The sequence below is a fragment of the Hevea brasiliensis genome, chromosome 11, assembly GCF_030052815.1.
Source record: "Hevea brasiliensis isolate MT/VB/25A 57/8 chromosome 11, ASM3005281v1, whole genome shotgun sequence".
Lineage (NCBI taxonomy): Eukaryota > Viridiplantae > Streptophyta > Magnoliopsida > Malpighiales > Euphorbiaceae > Hevea > Hevea brasiliensis.
The window spans coordinates 60320274-60335134 of NC_079503.1; positions in this window are offsets into that span (position 1 = coordinate 60320274).

Here is a 14861-nt window from a genome sequence, read left to right on the forward strand (position 1 = left end):
TATGCTGTTAGTTTGACTAGCAGGTTTCAATCTAATCCAGGTTTGGAACACTGGATAGCTGTCAAGAATATCCTTAAGTACTTAAGAAGAACTAAGGATTTATTCTTAATTTATGGAGGTGATGACTTGCAATTGGATGGTTATACTGATTTTGATTTCCAATCAGATATCGTTGATAGAAAGTCTACCTCTGAGTATGTGTTCATTTGTAATGGAGGTGCAGTCAGTTGGAAGAGTTCCAAATAGAGTATGACTGTAGATTCCACTATAAAGGCTGAGTATATTGCTGCATCAGATGCTAAGCTGTTTGGAGAAAGAAGTTTGTGTCAAAACTTGTAGTAATTTCTTCGATTGAGTCAGCAGTTCCACTCTACTGTGACAATAATGGAGCAGTCATACAGGCTAAGGAACCCCGGTCTCACCAGAAATCCAAATACATAGAAAGGCGCTACCACATTATCAGAGAGATAATTGGGCGAGGTGATGTAGCCATGCAGAAAATAGCATCAGCTGAAAATCCAGCTAATCCATTTACTAAGCCTATGTCACAAGCTCAGTTAGACCGACATCTTAAGAAGATGGGTCTAAGGTATTGTTGTAACACCCCTATTTGCATAGCCTGGTATATTTCACTATTCCGATGATCGGTGTCGGTCCGGACAATTAAGAGGATTAGAACCACACTTAAGACAACTAGATAAGCCTTGAACACAAATAATTAGTAATTGTCAATTAGTTAAGTATAAATAAGAAAAATAGAACATAAGAAGTTAAACAAGCCGAGAGTCACAGCGATGGGTGACCGTTTAGGGAAGGATTACGAAGTCGATTTAAACTCAAATTTTGAACCATAAAATGTGACATTGCGGTCCTTAGGACTATTGCGAACACAGTGGAAAAGAGAAAAACACGAAAAAGAATTGTTAAGCCAGTCAAATAATTAGGTTAGGAATCCGGAAGAAATATTGAATTATTTACAAACCGGGTCGAACCGGCGAGGGGCAATTTGATCAATTGACCCCGAGAGCTGACTCCTGACCTAACTGTCAAATAAAATCAGAGAAAAGAAAATTTCAGAATCGAGAATTAAATTAAATAACTAATAGAAAAGTAAAGGAAAAAGAAAAGAAAATAAAATAGGAGTATGACATCATGCATGACCTAATTACTTTAAATTTGTAAATTATGTAAATTAGAGATAATTGTGACATAAATAAAGTTAAAATTAGAAAGAAAAAAAAAATTTTATCCTCTCATCTTCTCCTTGCCGTCCCTCCCTTTCTCTCTCAATTCTCTCATTCCTTTCCACCATTAACACCCATCTCAAGCTTTCAAAAGCTTGATTTTATTCTATAAATTCCCTAACTCCTTTGAGTAAATCTTATTCTTGGATCTTGACAAGCATCTTGTGAACAAAAAGGAAAAGGAAAGTGGAGAATTGAAGAAATAGTGAATTCATAAATTGAGGTAAGTGTAACTTTAAGCTTAGATTTTTATCAAATGCATGAATTTAAGTTTAAATGTGATGAAATTTCATTAGAAATAAAGAAAACTATGCTTGAATAATGGGAGTGAGAATTTGGCAGCCATGGGGTTAGGAGATGTTGAAGTGTTTTAGCTCAATTAATTATGTTAGGAAGCTTAATTGAGTGATGGAGTGATGTTAGTATGCTTATAATTAATTAAATGTAACAATTAGTGTAGTTAGGGTTTTGGCACCTAGGGTTTGGAATACGAAAATGTGAAAATTTGTTCAATGATGTGTTTGACTTTGTTGGAGATGAAAAATGGTCATTTGTGACCAATTGATGTGTGTTGGAAGTGTTAGAATTAGGTTTAGATTTAGATTGGATATGGGCAGTATGCAGCCAGCATGACCAAGGTCCCTTTCAGGGACCAAAACTAAAAATTTACAAGCCCAATTGGTGTGAGGCCAATTGAGAATGAAACTAGACACAAAATGACACATTTTTTATTTATGAATCTTACCCAAAAAGTGACTAAAACCTAGTGAACAAATTGACCAAATCCGGATTAAGCAATCTGACCTGTACAAAAATGACCAAATGAACAGTATTTATTCATTTAGCCATAACTTGGGCTAGGCGGGTCTAAATGACCTGAAATTTTTCCAATGGAAAGATGAGATATAGACCTAAAACTTTCATGACGAACACAAACCCAAGTTATGCCCTTAACCAAGTTATTTAGTCACCCAAAATTAGTGACCTAAAATTGCCAGAATCAGAATTTGCCCAGAAATCTGGGTTAAGTCCAATCAGGCAGCCATGATTCAAATAGCTATAACTTGAGCTAAAAACCTCCAATTGGAGTGATTCAAAAAGGAGAATAAAGTTAAGACAATAGGGAACATTTTCTATGAAGAAAAGTTTGTCAAATTCTAACAGCAAAATGACCAATGGAATTGTACAACATAAGACACCAAAACTGAAAATTTGCAAATTTACCTACAAGACTTAAGTTTTGAGAAAACAACCAAAACAAAAAAAAAATTGGTGACCAAAATGTGGTATGTGAGTATAGTTGGAATTTCCATACCTATTAAGCCTTAGAAAGTCAGCAAATTGACTTGAATAGTATCGTGAATAGTAACCCTGAAATACAAAATTTAAAAAACGCCAAATTTAGCATATTAAAGCTAGGTATAAGTGAATTTGAATTTATTTTTGGATTTATAATGAGTTATGATACTGAAACACTGTGAAATTGTGTGTTTCAGTGGAAAAGAATACTGAAAAAGAACCCGAGGGATCGAGTCAAGGCCAAGAGGCGACTCGCTTAAGGTTTGTGCACAACATCAATATGCTTTAAAATTCATTTACAAAGTGCATGAAATGTATATTATGCTTTTGCTTTGAATTGTTGAAAGTTTATTTGTGTATGTTTGAAATGGCAATAAATGTTTAGTAAATTGTTAAGATAAGTTTTGAAACCACAGTGTCATGACCATATATTTGAACACCTCACTAGCATGACTAGTGGGGGAAATTAGTTTTGAATTTTGATTCCTTCTCTGGCTGAAGTGTTGAGGTTTGTGCCAGTAGAAGAAGAAAAAGAATGGGTTCTCATATATTTGAGCTAGCTAGCCTTGTGTTGTGACTTCTCCTTAGCCTCCGGCTATTGAGATTATATTTGTTTCGAATGGCATGAAATAACTGTGTGTTTTTATGTAAATGGTTTTAAGACTTTTGAAATATATTTGTTTGAACTAAAATCTTGTAAATCATGTTTTATATTAATATCGCATGTTCAATTTAATTTTTGAATAAATATGTTTTAAATTCTGCATAAAGATTATTTTAGTATGTTGTGCACCACTGAGTCTTAGTACTCAGCAATAGCTGTTATTGCTGTCGCAAATATAGAGACTAGAGGAGCAGCAGAGTGAGCTGCTAAGGATTAAAGAGCTACCAACTTTGAAGTTATCGGGTATATTTTATACCCTGAATGTAAAAACTATTTTGGTATATGTTAATGTATGTAACTGTATGGACATGTAAAATTGGTTATGAGTAATTGTATAAAGTTGTATAGAATTGTATAAAGCTTGTAATAAATTTTGGTTTGAATTTCTCTTAATATAAATTTTTGTAATGATGTCTATAAATTGTTTTATCTTTAATGAAATATGAATAGAAATATTTTGTTTTAATTTGAATGAAATTCATTAATAGTATTTTAATGATTGTTAAATTTTGGAAATTGAGAAATGATATTGAATTTGGTTGGGATGGTTGTGGAAATTGATAAAGTTGTTGAGACAAATCTTTGTAAGTGCTTTTTACAGGCATTTGAAGAACTGTTTTCTCAAAATACAGATGGCACTCTGCCGAAATTTTTATAAAATTTGCAAAAAAATAAAATGGGAAAAAAAATTTTACTAGTCTTAAAACTTCGAATAAATGTTTTAATACCTATTAGAAAATGCTCACCACTTATAAAAGTAAGAAAATTATTTTAAAATCCCTTGTAGGGTACTTAATGAGTTATCGATAGGTGAAGTTCGGTAGTTCATTAAGTATTCAACGGGATTATATTATGCCTTACAGAGGGTAAGGTGTGACATGTTTTAGTGGTATCAGAGAGAATTTTTAAAGTATGTTTTAATTTGTGAATTTATGTCTTTCCTTGTTAAGTACAACTGCTCAATTTCGTTATTTGTTACATACAGTGCATTACATTATAAATATGTACTAACGAGGGGAAATCTCCATGTGTTACTTGTTCAAGAGATATCCTACTCCAGCCTGTTATGGAAGAAGGGGATCGCTCAGTTGAGCAATATGTTAAAACTGAGGCACAAGGGGAAGCCCCAGCTCTACAGAATGTCAGTGGGTCAGTGGCACCAGCCCCATAAATGCCGCAGTTTCCTGCACAGTTTGCATAGTAGATGGCAGCAATGTTTCAACAAATGGCTGGGGGTATGCTGGCTCAAGCTCCACCCCAGACTTCTATGGTGCAACCTCAAGCTCCAGTCAGACAGTATGACAAACTATTGAAGAATGGGGCTACGGAATTTAAGGGTACAGTAGACCCTTTAGAGGCATAACATTGGCTGGAAAGAATGGACAGAGTGTTCAAGAAGCTGCACTGCCAAGATGAACTAAAATTTGAATATTTTGTGTCACTACTGCAAGGGGATACGTATGATTGGTGGAAGACCATCTCCCACAGCTTGGCTGAACCACCAGTACTGACCTGGGATGAGTTCATCAGAGAGTTCAAACAGAAATACATCCCAGATGCATATGTGGATCAGAAGTTACAAGAGTTTTTGAGTTTGAAGCAAGGCAATAGAACAGTGGCAGAATATGAGAGGGAGTTCTCCCGCTTAAGCCACTATGCTGGGTGTCTCCTTTCTACGAGTAAGGAAAGGTGCAAGAGATTTGAGATGGGTTTGAAGCCCAGTTTGAGGATGCAAGTTATGGGATTCAGACATAGTAATTTCTCAGAGCTCATTTCTCAAGCACTTGAGTTAGAAAGAATTGAATCAGAAGCGACCCCAGTAAAAGAAAAATCAGAGAAGACTGAGAAATCAGAGAAAGATAAAGGGGAAAAGTCAGTAGAGGCAAGTTCTAGTGGCACTTCTGGGAAGAGGAAGAATTTTAATGGACCTAGCAGAGGTCGAGGTGGAAGGTTTAGAACGGGCAGATTCTCTGGACAGATACCCTCTAAGTCTAATCAACAATCGAGCAAGGGTTCACAAACTCCCCGCCCCTGTGAGACTTGTGGCAAGATTCATGGGGGAGAATGCTATTGGGCAACAGGAGCCTATTTTAACTGAGGAGGCGAGGGTCATATTGCAAAAGATTGCACTAGTGCTCTTAGATTTGGTCTAGCTCCTATAACTATAGAAGGATCTATTTAGAGTTCTGCTCTTAGAGGTTCACAATCAGCTGGCAGAGGAAGAGGTAGAGGCAGAGGAAGAGGTAGAGGTAGAGGCACTGCTTCTGGCAATTAGGGTACTATTGGTCAGTCAGCATAAGGAAGTGCTTCAGCCAGAATTTATACGATGAGACAGCGAGAAGAAGCTGAAACTTCTGATATTGTGGCCGGTACATTCTCTATCTCTGATCAAGAAGTATTTGTGTTGTTTGATATGAAGGAACGGAAGCGTGAAAAACACAAGTTTATACTATTGAATTCAAAAATTTTCACCTAGGGTCACATGCATCATGCAAGATTTATTTTTATCTATTTGATTTCAATGATAAACAACATATTAAAACTCTTTTAATATATTTTTGGATCTGTATTTGCCATTTAAGATTTTAAAATTAATCAGATTAATTTTAGAACCCTAGATTAAATCAAGAACGATTACACTAACCTCTTGATGCACTGCAACGTGTCTGCGCCTTTGAGATTCGTCTTCAGGACACCAGATGTTGTCCCTCTAGCTTGTCCACACCAAGAACACCTATGACAGCCCTTGAACAGCTTCTAAAGTCTTTTCTATTAATTAGAAATTCAAGTTCCGCCTTTTAAGAGATTAGAGATGTAAACAGGATACTAGAAATAATTTCTACTGTTCTTAATTCAAGAGATTGATGGCTAATCTCTTTGAATTGATGAGAGATGAAGAAGAATAGATAAAAAGCCTCAAAGTGGCATGACAAAGGAGAGGAGTGGCTGCTAGTTATTTTTCTTTTCATAACCACACTTAAATAGCTAGGTTAACACATTAAACCCTTGCCACATGTCACCCTTTGATTAGCTCTAGGTTTAAGTGACCCAATCACATTGTGCCAAGTGTCAAACCTATATTTAATCTTGATTTTAATCATCTTACATAATTAAAAAATATTTGGCAAGCTTATGTGTAATTCCATGTGTCACCATCTCATGGTGCCACGTGTCACACTGTGAAATGACCAAAATGCCCTCAAGGCCTTAATTTTGAGTTCTTAACCCAAAATAATTATTTTTCTTCTTCTAATTAATTTATATCAAATATAAATTAATTAATTAATATCTATTAATTAATTTCTCATTAATTAAATTCATATTTAAACACTTTAAATATAAATTTAATTTATACTACACATCCAATAATCTAGATTTGGTTTCAAGTCATGCTAGGGACTTTGCAATTTAATTGCAAACCAAACCTATTTAATTAATCAATTAAACTCTTTAATTAATTAATTAAATCATATTTAAATAGATGATAACTTGTGTATGTGTGTGACTTACTAGGCTCATCACTAATTGGCAATGAGACATGATATCAACTCTTAATATCATCAGAACTCTTTCTTACCATAAATGATTTCTCTAAATCATTTTATGCACCTCATAGACCATGGTTAACACCTAGCATAGCATGCCATGGCCACCCAATTAGTAATAAGGTTTACCTTAAATGAACCTATAATCATATGTTACCATGCACTAGAATCTCTCTGCATTACAAAATCCCAACTCAAGTGGAGTCATGGTTTATGTCAAACTCCATTTGCTATGAATATTATGTTCTCTTTTAATTCCAGTTCTTGATTAAAAGATTTTCTCATCGTAAACTCTTTCTCAATAAATCTATTTGTCCTGCCAGAACTTGAAACATCAAGAACAATTAAATGAACATAGGATTTTATCTCTATTTACTTAGAGGAACAGATTCCATCTTGATCAACACCTACCTCCATATATAACTAGTAGGAGCCAACACATGCCCATATACCCATACATAGTACAAGTATGAAAGCAATATCAAACTCAAACTACCTATATACAAGATAACTGTGTTATCTCAGGTCTAAAGATTATATGCATCGATATGATTTATGACAAAACATTGACAAGAGTAAACTCTATGTGCTTGTCATAAGTGTCACTGGTTCGGCCTACTTATCATTTATAAGTGCCTATCATGTTTGTTATATGGCATGAGACTCACCATTCCATCTTATTTATATCTCATATAAATAACTTGGGAACAAACATGAATACAATCTTTCTGGATAAGTCATGTCCTTATTATGAAGTATCTTCGATTGTGAACCTATTTATGATACTTTGTGCTAGAAATATTGTCACTCATATTCTTAACAACTTAAGAATAATATTTCTAACAAAATATCAATGGACCTTTTCTATTACACATAAATATATTATGTAAACGGAAAAGTGGAAATGCCTTTTATTAATAAAAATATGTACAAGATACATACTAAATGATATGCTCTAGGGCTTACTACTAACAATCTCCCACTAGCACAAGAGCCATTTATTACAATACCTTAGACCCATCTTCTCAAGATGTTGGTCTAACTGAACTTGTGACAAAAGCTTAGTGAATGGATCAGCTGGATTTTTCAGCTGATGTTATTTTTCTGCATGGCTATATCGCCTTGCCCAACTATATCTCTGATAATGTGGTAGTGCCTTTCTATGTGTTTGGATTTTGGTGAGACCATAGTTCCTTAGCCTGTATGACTGCTCCATTATTGTCACAGTATAGTGGAACTGCTAACTCAATGGAAGGAACTATCAGACGCTCACATGAACTTCTTTATCCAAATGACTTCCTTTGCGAGATCCGATGCAAAGAACATACTTAGCTTCTGTAGTGGAATCTGCAGTCGTGCTCTGTTTGGAACTCTTCCAACTGACTGCACCTCCATTACAAATGAAAACATATCCAGAGGTAGACTTTCTATCATCGATAACTGATTGAAAATCAGAATCAGTATAACCATCCTATTACAAGTCTCGACCTCCATAAATCAAGAATAAATCCTTAGTTCTTCTCAAGTACTTAAGGATATTCTTGACAGCTATCCAGTGTTCCAATCCTGGATTGGATTGATACCTGCTAGTCAAACTAATAGCATATGCGATATCCGACCTAGTACACAACATTGCATACATTAAACTTCCAATAACCGAAGCATATGGAATCCTGGCCATCTTATCTCTTTCTTCAGGTGTCTTTGGAGACATCTCTTTAGAAAGGTGGATACCATGTCTTAGTGGTAACAATCCTCTCTTGGAATCAAGCATGTTAAACCTCTTTAACACCTTTTCCAAGTATAGACTTTGGGATAAACCAATTATTCTTTTCGCTCTATCTCTATAGATGCGAATCCCAAGAATATAGGTTGCCTCCCCTAAGTCTTTCATGGAGAATGTATTTGACAACCATACCTTTATAGTCGTCAACATACCTGTGTCATTACCCATCAACAGTATGTCATCCACATATAAGACAAGGAAAGTGATAGCACTATCACTAACCTTCTTATATACACATGGCTCATCCTCATTTTTGATAAAACCAAAGGATTTAATGGCTTCATCAAAACGGATGTTCCAACTCCTTGAACCTTGTTTCAACCCATAAATGGATCGCTTTAGCTTGCATACCTTGGAACCATCTTGGGATTCAAAACCCCTAGGTTGTTCCATGAAAATGTTTTCTTCAATGTATCCATTGAGAAAAGCTGTTTTGAAATCCATCTGCCAAATCTCATAATCATAGTATGCAGTTATTGCTAATAAAATCCTAATTGATTTAAGCATGGCAACAGGCGAGAAAGTCTCCTCATAGTCGATTCCTTGCCTTTGGTGAAACCCTTTCGCTATTAGCCTTGCCTTACAGGTCTCTACCTTTCCATCAGAACCAATTTTCTTCTTGAAAACCCATTTGTTCCCTATAGGTACAATAGCTTCAGGTGGGTCAACAAGATCCCAAACTTGATTCTTATACATGGAATCAATCTCGGATTTCATAGCATAAATCCATTTTGAAGAGTCTATATCTGTCACACCTTACCCCTCTGTAAGGCATAACATGATCCCGTAGAATACCTAATGAACTACCGAACTTCACCTACCGATAACTCATTAAGTACCCTACAAGGGATTTTAAAACAATTTTCTTTTCTTTGACAAGTGGTGAGTATTTCAAATAAGTATTTAAAACATTTAGTTGAAATTAAAACTAATTAATATTTTTGGCCATTTTAGTTTTCCGCAAATTTTATAAAAATTTTGACAGAGTTTCCTCTGTATTTTGAGAAAACCGTTCTTCGAATACCTGTAAAAAGCACTTCTAAAAGTTTTTCTCAACCACTACTTCAATTTCAAACTCAATCTCAAACAATTTCTCAAATTCACAAGTTCAATAAATTCTTCAAAATATCACCATCAATATCATTTATTCATATTCCATTCAAGATAAACAATTTATATATTCATCATACTAAAATTTACATTCAGAAGTCCAAACTAAAATTTATTACAACTTTTATACAAACTTTGTACAAGTCGCTCAAGACCCATGTACATGTCCATACATTTATGTGCAATATATACATCAAAAGAAATATTTACGATTAGGGTATAAATTATACCCAAGACTTCAAGTGATGACTTCACACACCTCAAGAAATTTCATCTGCTGCTCCTCTAATCTCTATATCTGCATAAAGAATAAAGCTATCACGAGTACTAAGACTCGATGGTGCACAATATACTAAAATAATCTTTATGCAAAACTTAAAGCACATTCATTCAAAATTTGACTAAACATGAAAATTAAATACAATCATGCATTGTAAGATTTTACATGTAAACCAAGTTTATTTCAAAGTATCAAAACACATTTCATAAAACCCACAGTTAAATCATGCCATTCGAAACAAATAGAATCTCAATAGCCAGAGGCTAAGAGAAATCACATGAATCTCGATAGCCAGAGGCTAAAGAGAAATCATGTCACAAGGCTAGCTAGCTCAAATATATGGATATCCATTCACATCCTCTTCTACTGGCACACCTTAACACTTCTCCAGAGAAGGAATCAAAATTCGAAACTAATTACCCCCACTAGTCGTGCTAGTGAGGTGTTCAAATATATGGTCATGATACTGTGGTTTTAAAACTTATCTTAACAATTTGCTAAACATTGTCATTTCAAATATACACAATAATTTTCACAATTTGAATCAAAACATCATAAGTAAGGTCACAATACTTTCAACAATTCAAAGCAACAATAAAATGCATATTTCATTCATTTAATCAATGAATTTTTTTAAAGCATAGTAATATTGTGCACAAACCTCAAACGAGTCGTCCTTTAGCCGCGACTGTTCCTCGGTTACTTCCCGATATTCTTTTCAACTGAAACACACAATTTTACAATGTTTCAGTACTAGAACTTAAAATAAATTCAAAATAAACTTAGCTTCACATTTACCTAACTCTAACGTGTTAAATTCGACGTTCTCGAAATTTTGTGTTTCGGGTTACTATTCACTGCACTATTCAAGTCAAATTATTGACTTTCTAAGGCTTAATAGGTATGAGAACTCCAACTTCACCCACATACCATATTTTGGTCACCAAACTTGTTGGTTTTGGTCATTTGTTTAAAGCTTAGGTCATTTTGGCAAAATTGCCAATTTTCGTTTTGGTTTTCCGAAGTTGCACTATTCCATTGGTCGATCTACTGTTGGAATTTGACAAAACTTCCTTCATAGAAAATGTTCCTTATTGTCTTAAGTGTATTCTCATTTTTGGATCACCTCAATCGGAGTTTTGTAGCTCAAGTTATGGCCAAAATAAGTTTACTGTTTACGTGCAATCGCTCATACTGCAATTTAGGTGCTGTCAGATTTTTGGTTCAACTTTGGTCAATTGTTTGATCAAGTTAAGTTCATAATTTGGTCTCACTTTCTTCATATGAAATGTTGTACTATGTCTTAGGTTTCCATCGGTTCAAGAATCGCCTAAATCCGAGTTTTCTAGAGAGAGTTATAGCTATCCAAACATTGCTGCTCAACTAAAAATCTGCAGAATTTCAGTACAGAAATTTTAACTTTGCTCAATGATTTGGATGAGTTAATGGCATAATTTGGGTTGGTGTTCTTCATGAAAGTTTTAGGTATATATCATATCTAATTGCTGGTAAAAGTTCAGGTCAATTTAACCTACCTAGCTCAAGTTATGACCAAATGAACAGTTACTGTTCATTTGGTCAGTTTAGTGCAGTGGCAGCCTGCTATCAACTCACTTTGGTCAATTGTTTCACCAAGTTTTGGTCAGTTTTTGGCAATGGTTCCTTAATGAAAATTGTGCTCTTTTATGTCTATTTTCATCTCCAATTGGTGGCATATCAATTGGACTTGTAAAATTTGAGTTTTGGTCCTTCAAAGTGGGTTTGGTCATGCTGCCAGCAGCATGACCATTGACCTACGAATTTGGTTTAATTTCCTACCATTCCCACACAATTCATTTGGTCATAATTGACCACTATTTCACTTAACAATAGGTCAAACATGCCATTTATGTATTTCTCCAAAATTTGCCTCAAACCCTAGGCCTCCAAACCCTAATTCATCTAATTATTGTAATTAATCACACTTAATTGTTTTAATGCTAATCATTCAACACCAATAAGCTCACATACACCTTTAAATTCACCAAGTTCATGCATACACATCCTCAAACCCTAGTTGACTAAAATTTAGGTTTGGTCCTTCAACAATTTATTTCATTGTATTTTTCCACAATTTCTAGTGTAATTCAACTACTTAATTATGAATTTAAACATAATATTAAAAACTAACCACTAACCTCTTTTGTTGAATTTCTCACTTTTCAAATCATCTTTCATTCCTCCACTTTTTGTTGACAAGATGCTTGTCAAATTCAAAGAAAAAGACTTACTAAAAGGAGTTAGGGATTTTATAAAATAAAAACAATCTTTTGAAAGATAGAAATCGGTGTTAATGTTGGAAAGGGAAATGAGAGAAATGAGGAGAAAGAGTGCCGCGAACGAACTAATCAAAAAATAGTGTTTTTCTTTTCTTTTATCTATTTTGCTTATGGAAGACCCTTAAATCCAAATTAATTAATTCAATTTATTAATTCTTTTATGACATCACCTTTGACTTTTCTAACTTCTTTCCTTTTCTTTTTTTTTTTCTATTTATTTTTCTATTAGTTCTTTAATTCTATTGTCGATTCCGAAATTTTCTTTTCTCCGATTTTATTTGATAGTTATGTCAGGAGTCAGCTCTCGGGGTCAATTGACCAAATTGCCCCTCGCCGGTTCATCCCGGTTTGCAAATAATCCAATATTTCTTCCGGCTCCCTGACCTAATTATTTGACTGACTTAACAGTTCTTTTTCATGATTTTCTCTTTTCCACTGTGTTCATAAGGGTCCTAAGGACCGCAGCGTCACTTTTTACGGTTCGAAATTTGAGTTTAAAACGACTTCAGCTGCGTTCGAGGAGGTCACTCATCGCCGTGACTCTCACTGCTTAACCTCTTATGTTCTGTTTTTCTTATTTGTAGTTAACTAATTAAACATTACTAATTATTTATGTTTATGGCTTCTCAAGTTGTCTTAGGTGTGACTCTAATCTCTTTATTTGTCCGGACCGACACCGGTCACCGGAACAGTGAAATATACCAGGCTATACAAAGGGGTGTTACAATATCTGATATAGCTTCTTCATAGGTAAATGGATCATCTCCATGATCTACTTCTTTATGAGTAGACAACTCTTGTTCTTCTTCATGAAGAAAACCATATCTCACTGGTGGGTGAGATACCCTGGTTGTTCTACGAGGAGCAGCTGTAGATGTTTCATCAACGGGTATAGGTTGACTAGATGGATCTATATCCATCTGATCTGTTGGTTGGTCAGAATTCTCCAATTCTAACTCTATTTGCCTTCCTTTGCCTCCTTCTTGAACAAACTGTTGTTCAAGAAATGTGGCATCTCTACTTATCACAACCTTTTGTGAAGTAGGCAAATAAAAATAATATCCAAAACTATCTTTTGGATGTCCAACAAATCGACCTTTTTCTGATCTGGTCTCCAATTTATCAGTATTCAGCTTTTTGATATAAGCTGGACAACCCCAAATCTTAACATGTTTAAGACTTGGTTTTCTTCCATGCCATATCTCATAAGGTGTGGAAGAAACTGATTTTGATGGAATCCTATTCAGAATATACAAAACTGATTCTAATGCAAATCCCCAAAAGAAGATTGGCATATCAGTATAGCTCATCATACTACGTACCATATCCAATAGGGTACGATTTCTCGTTTCAGATACACCATTCAGTTGTGGCATTCCTGGAGGAGTCAGCTAAGAAACAATGCCATGCTCTCTCAAGTATTCATCAAATTCAGTACTCAAATATTCACCTCCACGATCTGATCGAAGAGCTTTAACACTCTTTCCTGTTTGATTTTCTACTTCAGATTTAAATTTTTTGAACTTTTCAAAAGATTCATGTTTGTATTTCATCAAATACAAATACCCAAACCTTGATTTATCATCAATAAAGGTAATAAAATAATGAAAATCCCCTCTAGCCATTTCTTTAAATGGACCACATACATCACTATGTATTAGCTCCAAAATATTTTCAGCTCTTAGCCCTTGTCCAACAAAGGGTGATCTTGTCATTTTGCCCTGTAGGCAAGATTCACAAGTTGGAGTAGGCTCAGAGCCCAATGAGGATAGAATCCCCATTTTCTCCAGTTTTGCAATTCTTATCTTCTGCAACATTACATAACCTTAAGTGCCAAATATATTTTGAACTTGAGTTGGTTTTCACCATGGCATTACATTCATTTAGATTGCTATACTCTGGGCAGTAGAAACACTTTCTTACTGGCAATGGAAACACTTTCCTATTAGTAATGGAAACACTTTTCTGTTGGCAGTGGAAACACTTTCCTGTGCCTCCATCAGCTTTAGTCTTCCTTTTTTGTTTAGCTATTTTCTTGGAAGGACCAGGAATCTGAGGTTTCTTTTTCTTATTGCCCTTCTTTTTGTTGGACTTTCCAGCAGAAGAAGATGCAATCTAAGCCACCTCTTTTCCTTTATTGCCCGGCATATTCTTTTGGGAAATAAACAGCATGTTGAGTAAACCAACTAAGGTGCATTCCTGTTTAGTCATATGGAAATTTGTCACAAAATTCCCAAAAGACTCGGGAAGGGACTAAAGGATCAAATCCGTTTGTAGTTGGAAATCCATGTTGAAGTCACGATGTTCTAACTGCTCAATCAGCCAAATCATCTTGTGGACATGATCCCCAACATTCTGTCCCTCAAACATCCTCCTACGGAATAGCTGTCTAGATATCTCATATCTAGCATTCCTACTGTGCTCACCATACAACTCTTGTTGGTGAAGGAGGATCTCACTCGCACTCTGCATGTTCTCATGTTGCTTCTGTAACTCATTACTCATGGAAGCAAGCATGTAACACTTAGCTCTCATATCATGCTCTTTCCACTTGTCTAAAGTTTCATGTTCATTTTGAGTGGCCTTTGGAGGTAACAGACCAGGAACATTTGAAT